This window comes from Macrotis lagotis, chromosome 4, assembly GCF_037893015.1.
Source record: "Macrotis lagotis isolate mMagLag1 chromosome 4, bilby.v1.9.chrom.fasta, whole genome shotgun sequence".
NCBI lineage: Eukaryota > Metazoa > Chordata > Mammalia > Peramelemorphia > Peramelidae > Macrotis > Macrotis lagotis.
In genome coordinates this window covers 207,277,171-207,299,783 of record NC_133661.1, presented here as the reverse complement: position 1 = coordinate 207,299,783, position 22,613 = coordinate 207,277,171, and the positions used below count along the sequence as shown (strand labels likewise).

General features: G+C 35.6%; 1 long non-coding RNA gene across 2 annotated transcripts in view; it reads left to right on the top strand.

Moving 5' to 3' along the window:
• Positions 1-4,509, top strand: part of LOC141522168 (uncharacterized) — a 34,676-nt gene extending 30,167 nt beyond the window's left edge. The window contains exons 3-4 of one of the 2 annotated variants that reach the window (XR_012478141.1): positions 1,026-1,088; positions 2,114-4,509. This is a non-coding gene — a long non-coding RNA (uncharacterized LOC141522168). Of the gene's footprint in view, positions 1-1,025 lie in introns of both variants that reach the window. The other variant, XR_012478140.1, reaches the window with a different exon arrangement.
• Positions 4,510-22,613: the final 18,104 nt, after the last annotated feature.

The window sequence follows — 22,613 nt, the reverse complement described above, 5'->3', positions numbered from 1 at the left end:
TTTTCTTCAACTGTAAAATGGGAATAATAACAGTACCTTTTTTACTCAGTTGTTATGAGAATCAGATGATAAAATATTTGTAAAGCACTTAGCACAGGACTTGAAACAGCAGGCACTTTGTAAATGCATGTTCTCTTCCCCTCCCTTTCTCCTGTCCCTTAGCCTCAGGTTGGAGAGAAGTTAAAAGAAAGGACTGGTTTATTCATTCTTCTAATACATTATGAAGGTCAATTAGGCAGCACAGGGGGTAGAGCACTAGGCCTGGAGTCAAGAGGACATGAATCCAAATCCACTCTCAGATACTAGTTGTATGACCCTAGGCAAGTTATTTAATTCTGCTTGCCTCAGTTTCCTCATCTGTAAAATGAACTGGAGAAGGAAACAACAGACCACTCCAGTATCTTTTCCAAGAAAACCTCAAATAGGGTAACAGAGAATTGGTCATGACTGAAACAACTCAACAACAACAATGTACAATGGGTCTAAAGGGACTGGGATCAGTGATAGATTCTCCATTTCTTGAAAATTATGTTATTAAGCCCCAAAGACCTTGCAAGAGACTCTGGACTCTCCATCTTCTCCAGTGTGCTGAGGTAGAAAGAATATTGAGGGAGCAGCTAGGTGGTACAGTGAGTAGAACACCAGCCCTGGAGTCAGGAGGAACTGAGTTCAAATCCAGTCTCAGACACTTAATAATTGCCTGGCTGTGTGACTCCTATTAACTATATGATCACTAACAAGTCCTCTACTCACTCTGTACCTCAGTTTTCTTATCTGTAAAAAGGAGGATAAAAAAGTATACATTGTACTTACCCCAGAGAGTTCTTGTAAGGATGAGATGAGTTAATGTGCATGAAGTACTTCAAAAGAGCTCTATAAATGCCAATGGCTATCAATATTTCAATACAGTTATTTCATTTTTGCATGTCTCAAACATATATGCAGACAAAAGGGTAAAATTTACTAGTTTAGAAACTCATGAAGGCAAGGTCCATATCTTGTTGACACTTTGTTCTTCCCTCTAGGTCTTCCATAGCACTCATCATGATGTAAATACTTAGTAAATGGAGGCTGGATTGAATACTGAGGTAATATAGTCAATCTCCATTTTTTGATACCAAAATGAGCGTTTTCCTATATTCTAAAAGCATAAGTCTAATCATGTAACTCTACTGCTCAAAAAACTTCATGAGTCCCTATTCCCTCTCTGATAAACAACAAATTCTTCTGTCTGGCACTTCTTCACAATCTGCTTCCAACCTACATTTCCAAATTATATTATATTTATTATATTATCTATTATATCATCATATTTGCTTTATTGTATCAAATCAAGTCATGTCATGTTATGTTGCATTATATTATATATTATTCCTCCCTCATGCATTGTGTTGCAAACTAGCCCATTTGTTGTTTCCCATACAAGACATTTCATCTTATTTCAAAACCTTTTTTTCAAGTTGGAATTCTTGGAATGCTCTCCTTCCCTTACCTCTACCTCTTGGTTATAGTTCAGATAATTCCAGTACTACCTCCTCCATAAATTTCTGATCCTATATTCCCCCTAATGCTCTCCTCTACACTATCAAAATTATTTGTTTGTCTATTTTTAAAATCTATGTTCATATTGTTCTACCTAGCAGAATATAAGCTCCTTGAGGATAATAATAGCTTGAATGTATGGAGAGCTTTGGTATTATTTACTTATTTTCAGTCATGTCCAGCTCTTAGTGATGCTTTTTGGGGGTTTTCTTGGCAAAGATCCTGGAATGTTTTACCATTTACTTCTCCAGCTCATTCTAACTGGAGTAAGTGACTTACGCAGGACCACACAGCTAGTAACTGTCTGAGTCTGTATTTGAACTCAGGTTTTCCGGAGATCCTCTATTCATTTCACCACCTAGCTGCCCTAATATCAAGCTTTAAGGTTTACAAAAAATGCTTTACAAATAATACTGTATTTCACCATGTATGAGACACTCTTTTTCAAAAAATTTAGGGTCTCAAAACTTGAAGTATCTTATACAGTGGTTGCCGTTTTTTTACTTGTGTTCCCTGCTTTTTCACAGTTGTCTTTGCATTCATTGTTTTGCATTTGTTACTGGTATATCAGGTTACATTTTGCCACATTCTGCCCAGAAATGTCTCAGAAAAGATTTTCATACAGTTCTGAATTCAGATTCAAAGTGATCCAGTTTGCAAAAGTGAATGGAAATCAGTTTGGCCCTCTTTCAACTGAGAAAACAATCTGAGACTGGCTATGGGAAGAAGAAATTCTGCTGAAAATGCCCCAGCAGAAGACCATGAGAGGCAAATCAGCCAAATGATCTGATCTAGAGAGTGAATTGAAGGTGTGGATTGAAGAGCAAAGAGCAATTGGAATTGCCATGTCCACAAAGATGGTTCAGCATGAGGCAAGAAAAATTGCTAATGAAAAAGAGACTGATTTCCAAGGAGGGCACAATTGGTGCTTCAGGTTCATGAAACCGAATGGACTAAGTGTGCGTCCATGCACCAGACTTGCCAAAAAGATGTCTGAAAGCCATGAACAGAAGTTCCTTGAATTTCTTTGTTTTGTCATTCAATGTTGGAAGAAACATCAGTTTGAGTTGAGACAGATTGCAAATAAGGACGAAGTCCCCCTTCAATTTGATATCCCAAGTAACCAAACTGTTGATAAGAAGGGAGTGAAAACTGTATAATTGTGAAAATAAGTGGACATGAAAAGAGCCATTACACAGTTGTTCTAGCTTGTTGTGCTGACTGTTGTGCTGATTTACAAATGCAAAACAATGCCAAAAGAAGGCATTCCTCAAGGAGTGATTGTTTATGTTCATGACAAGGGTTGAATGGATCAGGATGGGATGAAGATCTGGTTTGAAAAACTTTGGAGTAGGAGACCAGGTGGTCTCTTACAAGAACCTTTCTTATTTGTGCTTGGTCAGTTCAGGGCACACATAACAACAAACACAAAGAAGATTGCTGCAGAGCAAAAAACAAAACTTGACCATACCTGAAGGTTTGATACCTCAGCTCCAACCATTTGATGTCAGCATTAACAAACTCTTCAAAGCTGCCACGAGATATGAAAGGAACCAATGGATGAAGTCTTTTGGGGACAACCTAACACCAGCAGGAAGAGTGAAAAAACCAACTGTAGGAAAAGGTTGTACCTCAGTGAAAAGCTCCTGGGATAATATCAAGATTGAGATCATTGTCAAGTTATTTAAGAAGTGGGGTATTTCAAATGCCATAGAAGCAACTAAGGACAAGGCAATTTATGAAGACAGTAATTTGTCATCAAACACAGATGAGGACAAGCTATTGGATGGGATGACAGTGATGAGGAGTTGTATGAATTTTATGATGAATAAAACTTGAGTTCAAATATCTTTATGTAATACTTTGTTTTTCAAATTTTGGGTCCCAAAATTAAGGTGTGTCTTATACATGGGAGCATCTTATATATGGGAAAATATGGCATTTCATTTGATCCTCCCTGACCTTGGGAGGCAGGTGCTATTATTATTATTCCCATTTTTGTTGTACATGTTTGTTTTCAAAAAGGACCAATGACATCACAGTAAAGATGAGGAAACTAGGTAGACAGAGGTTTAATTAACAACTGTCACAGAGCTAATGAGTGTTTGAGGCTGAGAGCCAGCACTCTACCCAGTGAGCCATCCAGATACATAGATTTCACAAAAGTCTTTAGAAAAGTTACTATGAAGATTTGCAGTAGAGTCATTCTGAACTCAATATCTCACTGATGTCAATGTATCATGAAGGCTGCTTTATGCTTGCCTGGGTTTTCTTCACTTTTTGCTGGTCACATGGTTTTTCCAGAGTCTATTTTGTATTAGATATCTATCTATCTATCTAACAGGGTGTTTTCAGCAGGGTTTCTTCTTCCCATAGTCAGTGTGTTAGATATCTATCATAATAGATAATGAATATGATCATGAGATCATAGACTCAGATCAGTAAGCAACATCAGATGCCATGAAGGTCATCCCAACTCATTTTACAGTTAATTCAATTCAAATCAGCTTTTATTAAACAAACATTTTATCAGGCACTATGTTAAACACTAGTAATACAGAGGAAAAAAACAAAATAGAACCTGCCCTCAAGGAGTTTACATCTATGAAAAAGTCATACCTAGGAGTACTAGCATTTATACAGAACTGCAAGGTTTACAAAATATTTTTGCCTATGTTACCTTATTTAATCTTCACAACAATATTTCAGAATAAGTGTTATTATTATTATTATTATTATTATTCCATTTTACAGATGAGGAAACTGAACCTGAAAGATCTCAATAATTATACAGAATGAAGCATACTTTTATTTTCTTTGTTTTTCTTGGGTTTTTATTTTGGTTTATGTTTTCTTTTATAACATGACTAATATGGAAATATGATTTTGCATACTCACACATATATAATTTATATCAAATTACCTACCTTCTCAATGAGAGGGATGAGGAGGAAGAGAAAATGTGGAATGCAATTTTAAAAATAAACATAGAAATTTATTTTACTTGTAATTGGGGAAAAAGAAAAAATTATAAAGAAAGAAAATGACTGGAAAAAGATCACACGGCTAAGAAGTGATTGAGGCAAGATTCAAACTCAGATCTTTCTTGCCAGATTAAAAACCCAGCACACTATCCCCTGTAGCACCTAGCAGCCAAATAAATATAAATATAAAATATATTCAGGGTAAATACAGTAGGTAATTTGACAGGGGGCTTAGCAACTACAAATATCAGAAAAGATTTCATGTAGAAAGTATAAAAATTCCAAGAAACTAAGGTATTAGGGGAGTATATTCCAGGTTGCTAGGGACAGCTAGATACAGTGGCTAGAGCCCAGGTTTGGAGTCAGGAAGACCTAAGGTTCAAAGCCAGCTTCAGACATTTACTAGCTTTATGAACCCAGGGAAGTTAGGTCATCCTTTGCCTTGGTTTCTTCATCTGTAAAATAATAATGCTTTGTTCTTCATTTTCAAAGAAGTCCATGACATCAGAGACATGATAAATATATGAATTAGATTTGAGTACTAGGGATACTGTGCTAAGTCACCAGCCTTACTTTCTCCTTCAGAGGCATCTGGGTTCAGTGTCCAGATATGAATCAGGTCAACCAGAGATGATCTAGGATGCAAGAAAATCATGGTTAAGAGACCTGCCAAAGGTCACACAGCTAGTAAGAGTCAAGTGTCTGAATCCAGATTCAAATTCCCATCCTTAATCTTTACCAAGAAATCCTCAAATAGCATCATGAATAGTCAAACATGACTGAAATAACTGACCAAGAACAGCAATACATTCCAGTAGTGGGGGACATAGGCATGGAAATCCTTGGTAGTCCTTTGTTTGAATTTTGCCAGGTTTCACTATAATCTATATCAGATAATCTATATTGAGATAATCTACATCAGATTACTCAATGTCATGCAGAAGGGGAAGGGAAGGGAAGGGAGGGAAATAGAAAAATGTAGAACTCAAAAACTTACAAAAAATGAAAACTGAAAGCTATCTTTGCATGTAATTGAAAAAGTAAAATAAAATTCAAAAAAGTATTCTGGTTTTTCAGTATTACATAGCAGAAAGTTGGGTTAAGGAAAAGATTAGTAAGCTTATTATTGGTAAACTCCTCCACATATAACAAAGGCATCTCATTTTCTAGATAGTGTTTTTCATCTTTAAAATTTCAGTTCAGCTGGGGTTCTAAATCTTGCCCCACATACACATGTACATATACTCCAGTTGTACTTGCCCATGAACATTTTCCTAACAATTTACCCCATTCATGTTCTGCCCTTTTCCCCTAGACAATAGAAGTAGGAACAACCAGGGTATATGCATAGCCTCATTCCAGCATGTCCATTTTAAAAAGAAGAGACATCCCTTCATTTTTCTCTCCAACCACTCCTAAAGGAGTGGTTCATCTTGCATAGGAACTTAAGAAAGGAGGTTTTAGAGCTAGAAGTCACTTCAAAGCTCTAGTCCACTCCTTCATTTACAGATGAGGAAACTGAGGTACAGTGAGTTGAAATGATGTGCCCAAGGTCAACCAAATAATAGGTGGCAGAGCTGGGATCTGACCCCAAATCTCCTGCCTCCAAACCCAGAGCTCTTCCACAGATGCTTAAGATGTTCTTGTAGTTATGAAGATAAAAAATTGTTTCTCTTTCCTGACTTCAACTCTCTCCCATTCATTCATTCATTCCAGAAGACAGCAAAGGAGAGATTCTCTGCTGACTCTATTAGAAATCTCTCCACTTAGTGGAAATGGGGAGTTCAGACTCTAGTTCCCTAGCAGGGAAATAAGAGCCTCTAATAGGAAGCTGGGGGGGGGGGGGGACTTTGGGGAGGGGGGAAAGGGAAAAAGGGATTTGTGTTTCAGTAGCATTTTTAATTATGACGCCAAGACGACTGCTTCTTGCACGGAAATTTAGCATCTAAGATTTACAACCCTTAAGACAATTTTTGCCTTTGTTGTCAAAAAGCCCAGTTTGTGGAATGGTTTGCTAGTGCAGCATCACCATGGGCTTGTGTCACACTGCCCTCTGCAGGTTCACAGTGTCTTTAGAGTTACAGCTACCAACCTAGGATGCAGGGGCATTCTAGCCAGGTTCTGTCCACAATCCCCCTCCACTCATCCTGCACCAGCAGCACTTCCAAAAAAAAAAAAAAAAAAAAAACCCTTCTTAAGAAGGGACAATGAGAACATCTAAAAACATACCTCCCTCATTCCATTTCTCTTTTTTGCCACTGAACAAAGAAATGATTTGCTTGTTTGTTTCCAAATTTTTTTCCAACATAGGAGCTTTGAGGTTGGCAGCAGAAATTATGTTTTCTAAAAACCAGCAGATTTGATTCTTCTCCTTCTTCTTGTGGGTGGCAAGCATCTTCAAGAGATTTCCTCCCTTTTCATAAGATGACAAGGGGAATTTTTTTTTTATAAAACAGCTGATGAAATTTTAACTAATCCCACCAGTCAAAGGAAAGCAGCATTACAAAAGGGGCATCAAAGGAATGGCAGGATTTTTTTTCTGCTTCAAAGATATTGTTGTACAATGCTCCAGAAAGACTCAGAACTATAAGAGAGAAGCAGAGCTGGAGGGACAGCTCAACCAGCATGGACAGGAATAGGGTGACTGACAGTGGTTTCCCCCAAATAAATCCCCATACTACTTATGTAATCATTGTAACCTTAGAAAGGGGCCTTGTCTTTATCCAGAAGTCAATGAAAAAAAATTAAAGAAATGACTTTTGCTTTGTTTTGGTCTGAGAAACCTGAAAACTAGGAGTCCACAATTTGTCCTTCCTCACAAAGGTCTCACTTTTGGCCCTCTTCAGCTAAAAAAACTCTGGGCAGTTCCTTGAAGAGAAAGACACAACATCCAATGCCATTTAAAAAAAATTCTCAGAGTCTTCTTTATATCGTAGGTGCCAACTTGTACTGGTAGATGGAATTTCATCACTGAGAGTCACCCATAGTGATAACGTTAAAACACCTTTACAAAACAAATAAAGGTTGATATAATTATTTTTCAAATTATCCTCAATTAATTTCTGATCAATAATGTTGCAAGGGATGTGGGAAATCTGGGATACTAATACATTGTTGGTGGAGCTGTGAACTCATCCAACCTTTCTGAAGAGCAATTTGGAATTACACCCAAAGAACGACAAAGATGTGCCTACCCTTTGATCTAGCAATACCACTGTCTGTACCCTGAAGAGATTATGAAAAAGGGTAAAAGCATCACTTGTACAAAAATATTCATAGCAATTCTGTTTGTAATGGCAAAAAAATGGAAATTAAGTGAATGTCCTTCAGTTAGGGAATGGCTTAATGAACTGTGGTATATGAATATGTATGATGGAACACTATTGTGCTATTAGAAACCAGGAGGGATGGGAATTCAGGGAAGCCTGGACAGATTTGCATGAACTGATGCTGAGCGAGATGAGCAAAACCAGAAAAACATTGTACCCCTAACAGTAATATGGGAGTGATGATCAACCTTAATGGACTCACTCATTCTATCAGTGCAACCATCAGGCACAATGTTGGGGTATCTGAGATGAAGAATACCATCTGTATCCAGAGAAAGAACTGTGGAGTTCAAAGACCAAAAACTACTACTTTTATTTTTTTTTTGGGGGGGGGGGGGAACCTGTTATCTTATTATGTAATCTTGTTATCTCTTATATTTTATTTTTTTTCTTCTTAAGGACACATTCAATTTAGATGTGTATGGCATGGAAACAATGTAAAGACTAACAGACTGCTTTCTGTGGGGGATGGGGGAGGTTAAGCAAGAATGGGGGGAAAAATTGTAAAACTCAAAATAAATAAAATCTTTCACAAAAATAAATAAATAAATAATTTTCTGATCAAACCCATGACTAAGTATGATCACAAAGGATACATGATGAAGCATACTATCCACTTCCATGACAGATACATGATGCACTCAAGATGGTGAATGAGGCAAATATTTTTTGACATGGACAATGTGAAGATCTATTTTTCTTTACTATGTATAGTTGTAATAACAGTTCCCATCTCTACCCCCCCCAACCCCAACCCCAACCATGGGGTGGAGGAGATAGGAAGGAGGAAAAAAATTAGTATTTAATAAACTGACAAAAAAAATTTTTCATTTAGTCTTAACACAGTAGTTAGCCCTCATTGTGACAATATTTTAATGGCTGATTATAACATAAATGGGAGTTTTCAAAAGCTACTTCAGCAATCTCCACTGAAATTTGTTCAGGCAAAAAGAGAAATAGAATGAGGGAGGTATGTTTTTAGATGGTCTCACTGTCCTTTCTTAAGGAGTATATTTTTGAAGGGGCTGCTGGTACAGGGGTGGGTGGAGGGGGATTGTGGACAGATCTGTTTTCTGAGGATATACATTTCTACATGAGAGAGTTCATTACCAGGTCACAGGGTGATGAGGTTTTTGTGGCCACAGAAAATGCTTTCCCTTTCTTTCCTTTTTCAAAAATATATATTGGTGAGTTCTTTTAAAATAGTCATCATGTCTTGGGGCAAGTAGGGAGAGTGCTGGGCCTGGAGGTAGGAAGACTCAACTTCCTGAGTTCAAATCTGGCCTCAGACACTTAGTAGCTGTGTGACCCAGGACAAGTGACTTAACCCTGATTGCTTCAGTTTCCTCATCTATAAAATGAGCTGGAGATGAAAAAGCAAACCACTCCATTATCTTTGCCCAAAAAAATTCTAAATGGAATCACAAAAAATCAGAGATGATTGAAAACAACAAAAGAAGCAAAAAATCATTTCTTAATCAATGAACAAGCATTTGTTATGAACCTATTATGTGCCAAGCACTGTACAGGCAAGAAAGACCGAGACAAAAATGAAATGCTTCCAGACCTCAAGAAATTTGCACTCACATATCCTCCTCTACCTACATAGGACACTACCTTGTAATAAAGAAACACAGTTAAGCAAAACTTCAAGTTGAAGTCAATCAGCCCCTCTCTGAAATCTACAAGATGGGAAAGGTCTGTTGCTCATTCAAAAGTTGACTGAAATTTTCCAGGTTATATGGTAGGAAGAGGTTGACCCCCCAAAATTCAAGAATGATTTATAAATTTTAGATATGATAAAACTCTGGAGAAAGGAATATATCTTTTTTCTCGGCTATACATGACACCTACACAAAAACTGACCATGAAAGCCTCACAACCAGAGAGAAAAGCAGAAATATGAATGCCACCTTTTCAGGACACAATGCAATAAAAAATATTCAACAAAGGGCTATAGAAACGTAGATTAAAAATTAATTAGAAACTAAATAATCTAATCTTAAAGAACGAATGGATTAAAAAAGCAAACCATAGAAACAATAAATAACTTCATTAAGGAGAATGACAACAATGAAACAACATACTAAAATTTATCAAATGCATTCAAAGCAGTATTTAGGGGAAATTTCATATCGCAAAACATGTACATCAATAAAACAGAGAAAGAACAAATTAATGAATTTGGCATGCAACTTAAAAATTTTTGAAAAGAACAAATTAAAAATTCCCATTTTAAATACCAAACTAAAAATACTGCAAAATTAAAGAAGAGATTAATAAAATTGAAGGTAAGAAAACCATTGAACTAAATAAATAAAATCAGGAGCTGGTCTTATGGGGGGGAAACAATATAATACATAAACCATTGATTAATCTGATTTTTAAAAAGAAAGAAAACCAAATTAAATATGTAAAGGGTTACTTTATCAACAATAAAGATGAAATTAAAGTAATTATTTGGAACTATTTTCCCCAATTATATGCCAATAAATCTGATAATCTAAGTAAAATGAATAACTATTTATAAAAATATAAATTGTCCAAATTAAAATAAGAGAAAATAGGTTATTTAAATAGCCCTACCTTAGAAAAAGAAATTGAATAGGTCATGAATGAGCTTCCTAAGAAAAAATCCTGGAGATCAGATGGATTCACAAGGGATTTCTACTGAATATTTAAAGAATATTTAATTATAGTATTATGTAAATTAAATGTAAAAATAAGCAAAAAAAAGAGTCCCACAAATTGCTTTTACAACACAAATATGGTGCTGATAGCTAAAATATAAAAGCAACATCTCATTCCATATACCAGATAAGATCAAAATGGTTGCATGATTTAGACATAAAATGTGACATGATAAAAAATTAGAATATCAGAGGGGGAAATTACCTGTCAGAACTATAAAGAGGTAAAGTGTTTATAACCACACAAGAGATAGAGAAGATCTTGGAAAATAAAATAGATAATTTTGATTACACAAAATTAAAAAAGGTTTGCACAAATCCAATGGAACCAAGATTGAAAAAAAAACAACCAATAAATTGGGGGTTGGGGGGTGAATAAAGGTCTCTTTTCTCAAATATATAGAGAATTGAGTTTATAAGAATATGAGTCATTTCTCAGTTGATAAAAGGATAAAAACAGGCAGTTTTCAGAAAAAGAATCAAAACTATCTTTAGTCATCTTAAAAAATGTTCTAAATTACTATTGTTGGGAGAAATACAAATTAAAACAACTCTAAGTTACTATTTTTACATCTATCAGATTGACTAGTATGACAGAAAAGAAAAATGACTAATGTTGGGGGGTATGGAAAAATAGGGACCCTAATGCACTAATTTTGGTGAGATTGTGAATTAATCCAATCATTCTAGAGAACAATTGGAAACTATGCCCAAAGGACTATAAAACTGTGCATACCCTTTGACCCAATCATACCACTATTATATCTGTGTCCCAAAGAGATCAAAGGAAAAGGAAAAGAAATATATATGTGTGTGTGTGTGTGTGTGTGTATATATATATATATATATATATATATATATATATATATATATATGCATACAAATATTTTTTGTGTGGTGGCAAAGAATTGAAAATTGAGAGGATATCCATCAACTGGGAATGACTGAAGAGAATGTTGCATGTGATTGTGATGAAATACTTTTGAGCTGTAAGAAATGAGTAGAATGTTTTCAGAAAAACATGAGAAGACTTACATGAACAGATGCAAAGTACAGTGGGTAGAGAGAACATTGTACACAGTAACAACCATATTGCACAATTCAGAATTGTGAATGACTTAGCTTTGCTCAGCAATACAAGCATTCAGGACAATTCTGAAAGACATATGATGAAAAATGCTATCCTTGTCCAGTGAAAGAATGGATACGGTCTGAATACATATTAAAGCGTGCTTTTTTTGTTTTTGAGTTTTTTTGTCTGATTTCTGTTGTTACATAGAATGGAAATGTTTTGCATGATTTCATATATGTATATATTATATATGTATTTGTTTAAAATCTTTATCAAATTGCTTGCTTACTCAAGGAGTGAGGAAGAGATGGAAGGAGAGAATTTAGAATTCAAACTTTTTTTAAAAAGGTATTAATTTTTTCTTTTACACATAATTGAAAAAAAGAAAAGAAAAAATTGATAGTTTGCTTTTTTTTGAGAATGTCTCTTCATCAAATATTTGTGTTAAATTCCTATTTATTTTTGTTAGCAATCCTCTATAAGAGTTGTTTGATACAAACAATTTCCTACTTAATGGTGAATCTTCTTATTCTAATTGCATTTAATATAATCATGCATATGCTTTTTAGTTTTATGGGATCACAATGATCTATTTTATGGTTTCTCTTGTTTGTTTTTTAAAAAAAATTCCTCTAAGTTAGTACAGGTACTTCCTTTCATACTCTTCTATTTGATGGTGTAGCCTGAATTTAGTTGCTCATCCATTTAAAACTGATAGTACATGGCAAAATATGCTCATCTAAACCTATTTTCTACAAAATTCCCACTAGTCCTTCCTACAATGTGTTCTTACATTTACTATACTGGACTACTACACTGAGTTCATTTGCTTCTAGTCCCACTTGTACAGTCTATTCTACCTGCAGAAATTCTGGATCCTCATGAAAAAAATTCAGAAAAAAAATAAAAAGAATAGCAATTAAGGTTTTTTTTTTTTTTTGCAAGGCAAATGGGGTTAAGTGGCTTGCCCAAGGCCACACAGCTAGGTAATTATTAAGTGTCTGAGTCTGGACTTGAACCCAGGTACTACTGACTCCAAGGCCGGTGCTTTATCTACTACACCACCTAGCCGCCCCACAATTAAGTTTTAAGAACAACTTTGAACAACTAAGTCACTGTGACTATTATAAATACCCAAATTATCAACAAAGGACCTATAAAGGAAGATGCTATCTATAGTCAAAGAAAAAATAATAAACAAAAGTATGTATATATAATGGTTTTACATATATATATATTATATAATATATATACACACATATACATATTTGTGTCTAATGGAAGCCATCTTTAAGGCACTTGGAGAAAGGGGAGAAAACAGGGAAAAGAGAAAGCTACACAATAACTTTATTTTACATTTAAAAGGGATAGCAAGATATACATAACTAGTTTGCAGTTTCATGTGCAATCTCCTTTTTCTACTATGTTATAGAAATATTTGTTTTATTTCACAAATTAAAAATAAAATAAATAAAAATATTACCTTCATTTTTTATAAATACTAAAATTAATTGGACACTAGCCAAGTGCTCCTGTCTAATCTTCAATTAGACCTAATGATGATGTTTGTCCTTTGTTCTCAAAAAAGATCATGACATCAGGGAAATGATACTATGGCAAACATGTGAATTGGATTTGTGTGAGGGAGTGCCAGGCTAAGTTACTTTCCTCTCCGAAGTTGCCTGGGTCCAATGTATAGATCAGATAGATCAGATTCAAGACAAGTGGAGATGGCCCTAGATGTGAGGTAATCAGAGTTAAGTGACCTACCCAAGTGCACACAATTGATGTGTCAAGTGTCTGAGATCAAATTTGAACTCAGGTCCTTCTGATTCCAGTCCATTGTGCCACCCAATTGCCTCAATTAGTGTTACTGTTCCTGAGTATTACTGTTACTGTTCCATATGCTTTACCCTTCATCTTCTGCACTAGAATGTATCTGCGCTCTATTCCTTCTCTCAGGGCCTTGTTAGGCAGCTAGTTAGTCAATTTATACTACTGTATCAATGATAATCACATATTATACCCAGTCACAATCAATAAATATAGATTAGATACCTACTGAGTGCTAGATACTGTGTTAAACTCTGGGAATGCAAAAAGAAGCAAAATATAGCCCTGCCCTCAAATAACTCATAATCTAATGGACAGTATATATGTACCACTTAACATGGATCTGATTTTCATTTAACCAGGGAACCTATGAAGTATTTAACAGGGGCCTTATTTAAAATAGGGGTGAGTTCCTTAACCCAAAATAGTGGCTGAAATGCTAGAGATTTCAGATTTCTAAAGGAGATAATTCTGGACAGGTGATCACCTTTAAAAATCCCCTATATGATAGATAATCAAACCAGTCTATGAGCCCTTGTCATTAGTTTGTTCTGATATCAGGATATTAGCTTGTCCTGATAGTACCTTTCTTAGAGTTCTAGTTTCCATAGGACATTTTTGCACTTCTAGCTAAAATCTGTAATAATTAAAGCCAGGATACATTCACATAAGGGCTTCTTTGAATACCCTGTTACACATACACATCCTTTCATTCTTTCTCTTTCCCTTCTGTAGTCTTTCCAATCTAAGCCAGTCAAAAGGAGGAGCCCAACTGGGCATTATCTATGACTATGTTGCTAAAATAGTTGTACTAGAGGTTAAAAAAAAAAAGTGGGGGAGAGGGAGGCAACTCTACTGAAACTTACTAGTTGGAAAAAAATGTTAGTAGAGAGCAGCAGTACATTTACTTCATTGCAGACAACTGCAAAAACCCATTCCATAAAGAGATTTTTCACATTGCATGTCCTAGAGAATAGCACAGCTGCTATCTTTGGCTATCCTCCATTTTCCACTCCCATTCATAAAACCTCAAGATTTATCCATGTGCTGTCTCCTTGCAGATCTGTTGAAGGGGGAGCTTTAATTCAAAGTCATGTGGTTGAGAGGGACCTTGGCAGAGCATTCAGTGCTCTCTACCCCTAGTTAGTCAATCCACCAACCAACCAACATGCCAGACCTGTGTAATGTGCTCAGTGCTATAGTAGGTACTTTGGAGAACACACTGAAGACATGGTCTATACTCCCAGAGAGCTTGCTAACAATCCAGTCTTGGTGATTAAATTAACATACCTGACAATTATTTTGAATTGTGTCATACTGAGTTTGAGATGGTAGACAAATAGAAAAAGAAACTATAGAGTGTTGTAGTGAAAAGAACATGAATTAATTAGATTGAGGATCTGGGTTCAAATTTCAGATGTGATGTTTCCCACTTGTATGACCGTGGAAAATCATTTAAACTCTGTAAGCTTCACTCTGTAAGCTCCTACCAGTTCAAAATCCTTATGTCTAGGATTCTAAAAACCATGCTAACTGAAATTGTCTTAGTAGAAAGAGGGCCAAACTTAGCAACAGAAGTCTCAAATCCTGCTTCTGACACTTAACTAGTAATATGATGCTAGGTAAATCATTTAAACTATATATGCCTCTTATAAGGCTGATTTTACCTGTAGTACCTACTCTACAAGGTTGTTAATGGGGTTTAAATGTATATACAATGCAAACTTTTAAGTATCACATAAATATTTGCTCTAATTGTTCACAGAAGGATTTCCACAAGTGGCAGGTAGAAGAGAGAGCAATCAAGAAAGGGAAAACAGCATGAACAAAGACATGAATGAGCACAGCCTGTGCCAGAAACAATGAATAGATCTGTCTGACAAGAATGGAGAGCGAGTAACAGGGGAAGTGGGAAATGAGAATGACTAGGTAGGTAAGCAGGCCCAGCTTATGAAGAACCTGGAAAGCTGGAGGAGTTTGAACTTGAACACTGTAATTAAGACAAAGCTCTGATACATTTTTTTTTCTGATACATTCTTGGACAGAGAAGGGACCTGACAAAGGAAGCACTTACAGAAAAATGAATTCAGGATCCATTTGTAGGATTTTTCATTTGCTGTTGTTCAGTCACATCCAACTCTTCCTGACCCCATTTGGGGTTTTCTTGGCAAAGGTATCAGAATGGTTTGCCATTTTCTTTTCCAGAAGAGGAACCTGAGGCAAGCAGGGTTAAGTGACTTGCCCAGGGCCACACAGCCAGTAAGTAGCTGAGACCAGCTTTGATCTCAGGTCTTCTTGACTCCTGGATTGATACCATATCCACTGAATCACCTGACTAACCAGTGTGCAGGATAGGGAAAAGGAAAGATTGCTGGCAGGGAGATCAGTTTGGAGGCAGTTATAATAAGCTATGTATAAGCTGATGAGCAAGTGAATTAGGATGAAGATAGTGAAAAAGAAGAAAGAAAGAAAGAAAGAAAGAAAGAAAGAAAGAAAGAAAGAAAGAAAGAAAGAAAGAAAGAAAGAAAGAAAGAAAGAGAAAGAAAGAAAGAAAGAAAGAAAGAAAGAAAGAAAGAAAGAAAGAAAGAAAGAAAGAGGAAGAAAGGAAGGAAGGAAGGAACGAAGGAACGAAGGAACGAAGGAAGGAAGGAACGAAGGAAGGAACGAAGGAAGGAACGAAGGAAAGTCAAAGTCAAGAAATAGAAAACATAAACTTCAGGAGGAGATCAGAAACAAAGAAGAGAAAGAAAAGTCAATGGTCATTCTAGCTTTTCTAACCTAGAAGCCTGAAAGAATACCATAAAAGAGGTGGAGGAGTAGAGTTGGAAGGTTATCATGTTTAGGATCATCTAGAGAGAACTGGATTTTGTCAAGAAACATGAGTTTAAGTCCTAGCTCAGCTGTATAATTGTGTCTCCTGCATTTTCTCTGTCCCTCAGTTTTCTCATATATTTAATTAAATCCAAATCTACACTCATTTATCAAGTACCTATTGTTTACCACTGCCACATTCTAGATCAACCAGTAAATTAACAGATATTAAAAACTATATTTATTAATATATTAAATATACTATTTAATATAGTACTACATTCAAGACTATACTGAACTATATATCAGCCATTGTGTTAAGCACTATGGATAAAATATGAAAAAAAGAAAGTCCCTTGCTCTTAAGGAGCTTACAATTTAATCAGAAAAGACAACAGACAACCAACAAAAGGTAAAGGATCATGATAGAGAAGTCTAAAAGTTTACAACAGGTGGGAAATGAAGAGATGGTTGGTCTGGATGCCCTCTCTTAAATGAAAGTTCTCAGAGAAACTCTCTCTTCCACCTTCCAATCACAGGGAATTCAAGGGTAGAGGATACTGATGAGGTGTGAGTTCTAGATAAATATGATCTTATAGTTTTAAATAGCTCCTGAAGTATGATAAACACAAGATTACAAGGATTTTAAAAATTTTTATTTATTTAAGGCAATGGGGTCAGGTGACTTGTTCAAGGTCACACAACTAAGTAATTATTAAGTGTCTGAGGCCAGATTTGAACTCAGGTCCTCCTGACTCCAGGGCTGGTGCTCTATCCACGTTCCACCTAGCTTCCCCCACAAAGATTTTTTTAAATGACATGGTTCCTGCCTCAAAGAATTTACAATTTAGTCTGCTTATGGAATGGTATATGGTAAATCATTAAAAACAGTCTATGTAGGAATATATATATATATATTTGTGTGTGTTTGTGCATGCACACATGTATAGGTATGTGTGAATGTGAGTTTATATACATATAGATATATAGATGTAGAGATATTCACACATCAATATATGCATTTAGATGCATAGAAGCAGGATACACTTTTAGCCATGATCTCCATTTTAACATTTTTCTCCATTTTTCTTGAGTCCAGACAACCAACAAAGCAATAAGTCAAACCCAGATTTCTGGGGTGTAAATGCTCACACTGAGAACTGAATAATAGTTGCTTCAAGTAGGATCCAGCAACCTCCAGAGTATATGAGATAGTCCCACAAATAACAGTTCTACAGTTCAGAAGATAACAAACTGTATAGGAGAAATCAAACATAGGGACTTGAGAGAGTAAAGGAAGAAAGGGTCACTTTTAACTGAGAGGATCAACAGTCTTCATGGAGAAGGCAACACCAGAGTTCCAAGTAGAAGTCTTGGAATATCACAGAATTTCTGAGTATGAAGGGATCCATGCCACTTCTGTATTAGCTCTATTGGTTTCTTTCCTCCAAACTTAAATCTACCTCTCTATAACTTCTGCGCATGACTCCTACTTCTGTAATCTGGAGTCAAGAAATTATCATCCCTCTGCTCATAATAGCCCTTCAAATTTTCTCAAAGAACCATCACATGTGCCCCATATTTTCTCTTCTCTGAATCAAACACCCACCCCCAGTTCCTTCAACTAATATCAAAAGAAGAAGACCAAAGGATCATGAACTTAGATTTGGAAGGAAAGCTCTTCACCATTCTTATCTTCCTTTTCTGGGCACTCTAGATTACTCAAGTCCTTCCTAAAATACAATAACCAAATTAAGAATTGGAAAAAGAATGAATTCAGTTGAGGAATGGCTGAACAAATAGTGGTATATGACTGTACTGGAATATTACTGTGCCATAAGAAATGAAAAACAGGATGATTTCAGAATCACCTGGAAAATTACATATGAACTGATACAAAGTGAAGGAAACAGAACCAGGAGACAACATTGTACACAATAACAGCAATATTGTATGATGAAGAATGATGCATGATTTAGTTATTCTTAGTAATACAATGATTCAAGATAATCCTACAGAACTCATAATGAAAAATGTTATCCATCTCTAGAGATAAAACTGACATCTGAATACAGAGTGAAGCAAAGTATTTTTCTTTCTTTTTTATTTTCCTTTTTTTTTGAGTCTTCTTGCACAAAATGACTAATGTCGAAATTTTTTTACTTGATTGCATTATGTATAATCTATATCAGATTGCTTACTATCTCAGGGAATTATTAGGAGAAGGAGGAAGAGATAGAATATAAAACTTAAAATTTTTAATTAAAAAGTTAAAATTGTTTTACATATAATTGGTGACGGATAAAATACTACTTAAAAAATAAAAATAATAATAACCCAGAACTGACCACAGTACCCCAGTTATTGCCTGAGAAGGACAGAATATAATGGAACTATATCTTATTACTCCTAACAATAATCCTGTAAGATAGGTGCTCTTATTATCCTCATTTTAGGATGTATAGAAACTGAGGTTTTATACTGCTAAGTTTCTATCACAAAGACATCCCCCAAAAGAAAAAAAAAGACATATTTGTTAAAAAAATATTTATAGCAGCTCTTTTTGTGTTGGCTAACATTTGGAAACCAATGGGATGCCCATCAAATGGGAAATGGCTAAACAAATTGTGGCATATGATTGTAATGTAATATTATTGTTCTATAAGAATAACAAACAGAATAATTTCAGAAAAATCTAGAAAGACATATGAATTGATACAAAGTGAAGTGAGCAAAACCAACAGAACATTGTACACAGTAACAGCAATATTGTTCGAAGAAGGAATATGAATGACTTAACTATTCCCAGCAGTACAGTGATGCAAGATAATCCCAAAGAACTAATGCTGAAACATTATCTGACTCCAGAGAAAGAAGTGATTTTAACTAAATACAGTCTGAAACATGCTACTTTCTTTTTTTCTTTTATTCATCTTCTTGTATAAAATGACTAATGTGGAAATGTTTTACATCATTGCACATTTATAGCTATATCTGATTACTGCAGGGGAGGGTAGGAAGGGAAGAAGAAATAGAATTTTTAAAAATTGGGGACGGTGGGAAACAAACAGGTTTAGCAAGAATAGATGACTTAGTCAGACAGCTAGTAAATGTCTGAGATCAGATTTGAATGTGGGTTTTCCTAAGTTCAAGTGCCCCACTCTCTGCCCTACTCCACACTGTATCTCTAGAAATTTTTTCTACTAAACCATGAAAGTGATAACCCTTGACTCAAAGCAGGAATTTTTCTAACAATAGCAAAAAGCCAGTCATTTATTTAAGGAGCCTTTGAGGTTGTATTTGTCTTTCAGGAAAATGCTCTTTTGAGGGGAGAGGATAGAGAACAAATCATAGTTGATAAACTCATAGATTAAGACCTGAAGGGATCACAGAAGCTATTTAGTCCATCCCCTACCCCCTACTCCCCAACTTTACAGATCCTTGGCTCTAGAAAGAATTCTTGAAAGGATCCTACAGATACTTAAGAGTGCAGGGAAGGAGACCTGTGTAGAGAAGCCCATCTGAGATGTCCCTCTAAGGGAGACAAAATAAACATCTGCAACCTCTTCTCCCAACCATTTTCCAAGAAGACTTTCATTCCTGCCAAGAATACCTTCAAAGGCCTGCTTGTTATCTTCAAATATTTTACCAAGTTGTAACTGGAAGTTGGAACTGGAAAAAAACTGCTCTGTTCAAAGAAAAAGGTTATTGGACTAAAATTATATCTATATACTCCCTTAAATATTATTACTCTAGAAATTGTGATTAGGTTCAATATAACTTCTGATTAATTTGTTATTAGTATTGGGAGGAAGGAGGACCCCAAGTTTTATAACTAAAGATTGACCCTTTTCTCACCAAATATCAGTTCTAGAAGGATAAGATGGAGACTGCTTGCTCCTCTCATGTCTTCCAAGAATCTTTTTCCTTCAGAAGTAGATTTGATTTCTACCATCTTCCCTCCCAAAGCTGAAAATAAGAAATACCCAAAGCTACTCATGCTTGTGTCTTGAAGTTGAGGAGTCCCAAGGGGGACTTAAGAAGACTGGAGCCTTCCTCTCCCTAACTTTGCCCCACCCCTCATCAAGGGAAGGGTAGTCATTTCTCCCAATAAGAAATGAGTCCCACACTATTACATTGTTGATGGAGCTGTGAACTAATCCAAACTTTCTGGAGAGAAATTTGGAACTAGGTCCAAAGGGCAACAAAAAAAAAATGTGCATAACATTTGATCCAGCAATACCACTACTGGAGGGGCGGCTAGGTGGCGCAGTGGATAAAGCACTGGCCCTGGAGTCAGGAGTACCTGGGTTCAAATCCGGTCTCAGACACTTAATAATTACCTAGCTGTGTGGCCTTGGGCAAGCCACTTAACCCCATTTGCCTTGCAAAAAAAAAAACCTAAAAAAAATACCACTACTGGATCTGTACTCTGAAGAGATGATGAAAAAGAGTAAAAACATCACTTGTACAAAAATATTCATAGCAACCCTGTTTGTGATGACAAAGAATTGGAAATCAAGTAAATATCCTTCAATTGGGGAATGGCTTAGCAAACTGTGGTATATGTATGTCATGGAACACTATTGTTCTATTAGAAACCGGGAGGGATGGGAATTCAGGGAAGCCTGGAGGGATTTGCATGAACTGATGCTGACTGAGATGAGCAGAACCAGAAAAACACTGTACACCCCAACAGCAACATGGGGGTGATGATCAACCTTGATGGACTTGCTCATTCCATCAGTGCAACAATCAGGGACAATTTGGGGTTATCTGTGATGGAGAATACCATCTGTATTCAGAGAAAGAACCATGGAGTTTGAACAAAGACCAAGGACTATTAACTTTAATTTAGAAAAAATAACTAATATCTTATTGTCTGATCTTGCTATCTCTTATACTTTATGTTTCTTCCTTAAGGATATGATTTCTCTCTCATCACATTCAGTTTGGATCAATGTATACCATGGAAACAATGTAAAGATTGGCAAATTGCCTTCTGAGGGGGGGAGGGAAATAAGATTAGGGGAAAAATTGTAAAACTCAAAATAAATAAAATCTTTAAAAGAAAAGGGGAAAAAAACAGAAATGAGTCCCATTCCGAGGAATATCAGAATAGAGCTTAACAAAAAAATCTATATTTAAACCTGGGAGGAACTTTAAATGTCTTCAAATCCAACTCCATCATTTAACAAATGAGAAGATTGAGGCAGAGAGATTGAATAACCCAACCTAGGTAATAAATAATAGAGTTAGGAATTTGAATGCAGGTCCTCTGACTTCATATCTATTGTCTTTTCTGTTGTACCATGTACCTCTTGGTGGTACTTCAGTGAGTAATATCTTCTTTTTTAAACATTTTATTCACTCATGAGTCTATGAAAATGTGTTCTACTATGGAAAAGTACCTTCCAAAACCTATGTATTATCTTCACATTTTTACCAATTATACCCTTTGATGTATTACAATATTAAACTCATTAAGATTTCGTAGGAATGATAAAAAAGGCATAAGGATTGGTAGTTGCTGCTGTCTTCTTAGTTGTCTTTTGATTTTTTTTCTATCCTTTCCCCTTTAAGATACTGAGTACCTTTAAAATTTTATCACCCCCAACCTGGATTTCTTCAGAGTACATTTGATTAATTGAGCAACTCTTGCCAAGTTCAACTACTAAGTGCCAAACGAAATGGTCCTTATTATCTTGATGATAAAAAAAGATTATCATAGAACCTTCTTCCCTTCTGAGGACTTCCTTGGTGTCAGAGAGTTGGCATAGTAGATACAACATGGCATTTAAAGTGAAGAAAACCTAAGTTCATATCCTCATTACAAGCTATGAAACCCTGAGCAATTCAAATAATTTCTCTAAACCTCAGTTCCCTCTTCTATAAAATATCAAATACCTCAAAGAGATTCAGCATGGCATACAACAAGATCTGGGTGCAAAGAAGGTCTTTGACACATATTGGCTGTGTTGCTCAGGACAAATCTCTTAACCTCTAAAAGCTCTAAGCAATTCACTAAGATTCTTTAAGTTGCCAACCTAAATTTGTAGGTAGAATTTCCTCACCTGTATTTCCTTTTACCAATGAATTCACAGGTCCAATTCTTAGCAAGAGTCAGTACAGTAATTTTACTATCTCATACTTTATATTTCTTCCTTAAGGATATGATTTCTCTGTCATCACATTGAACTGAGATCAATGTATAACATGGAACCAATGTAAACACTAACAGAATGCCTTCTGTGGGGGGTGGTGGGAGGAAAGCAAGAATGGGGGAAAAATTGTAAAACTCATAATAAATAAAATTTTTAATAAAGAAAAAAATAAAAAATAAATTTTTTTT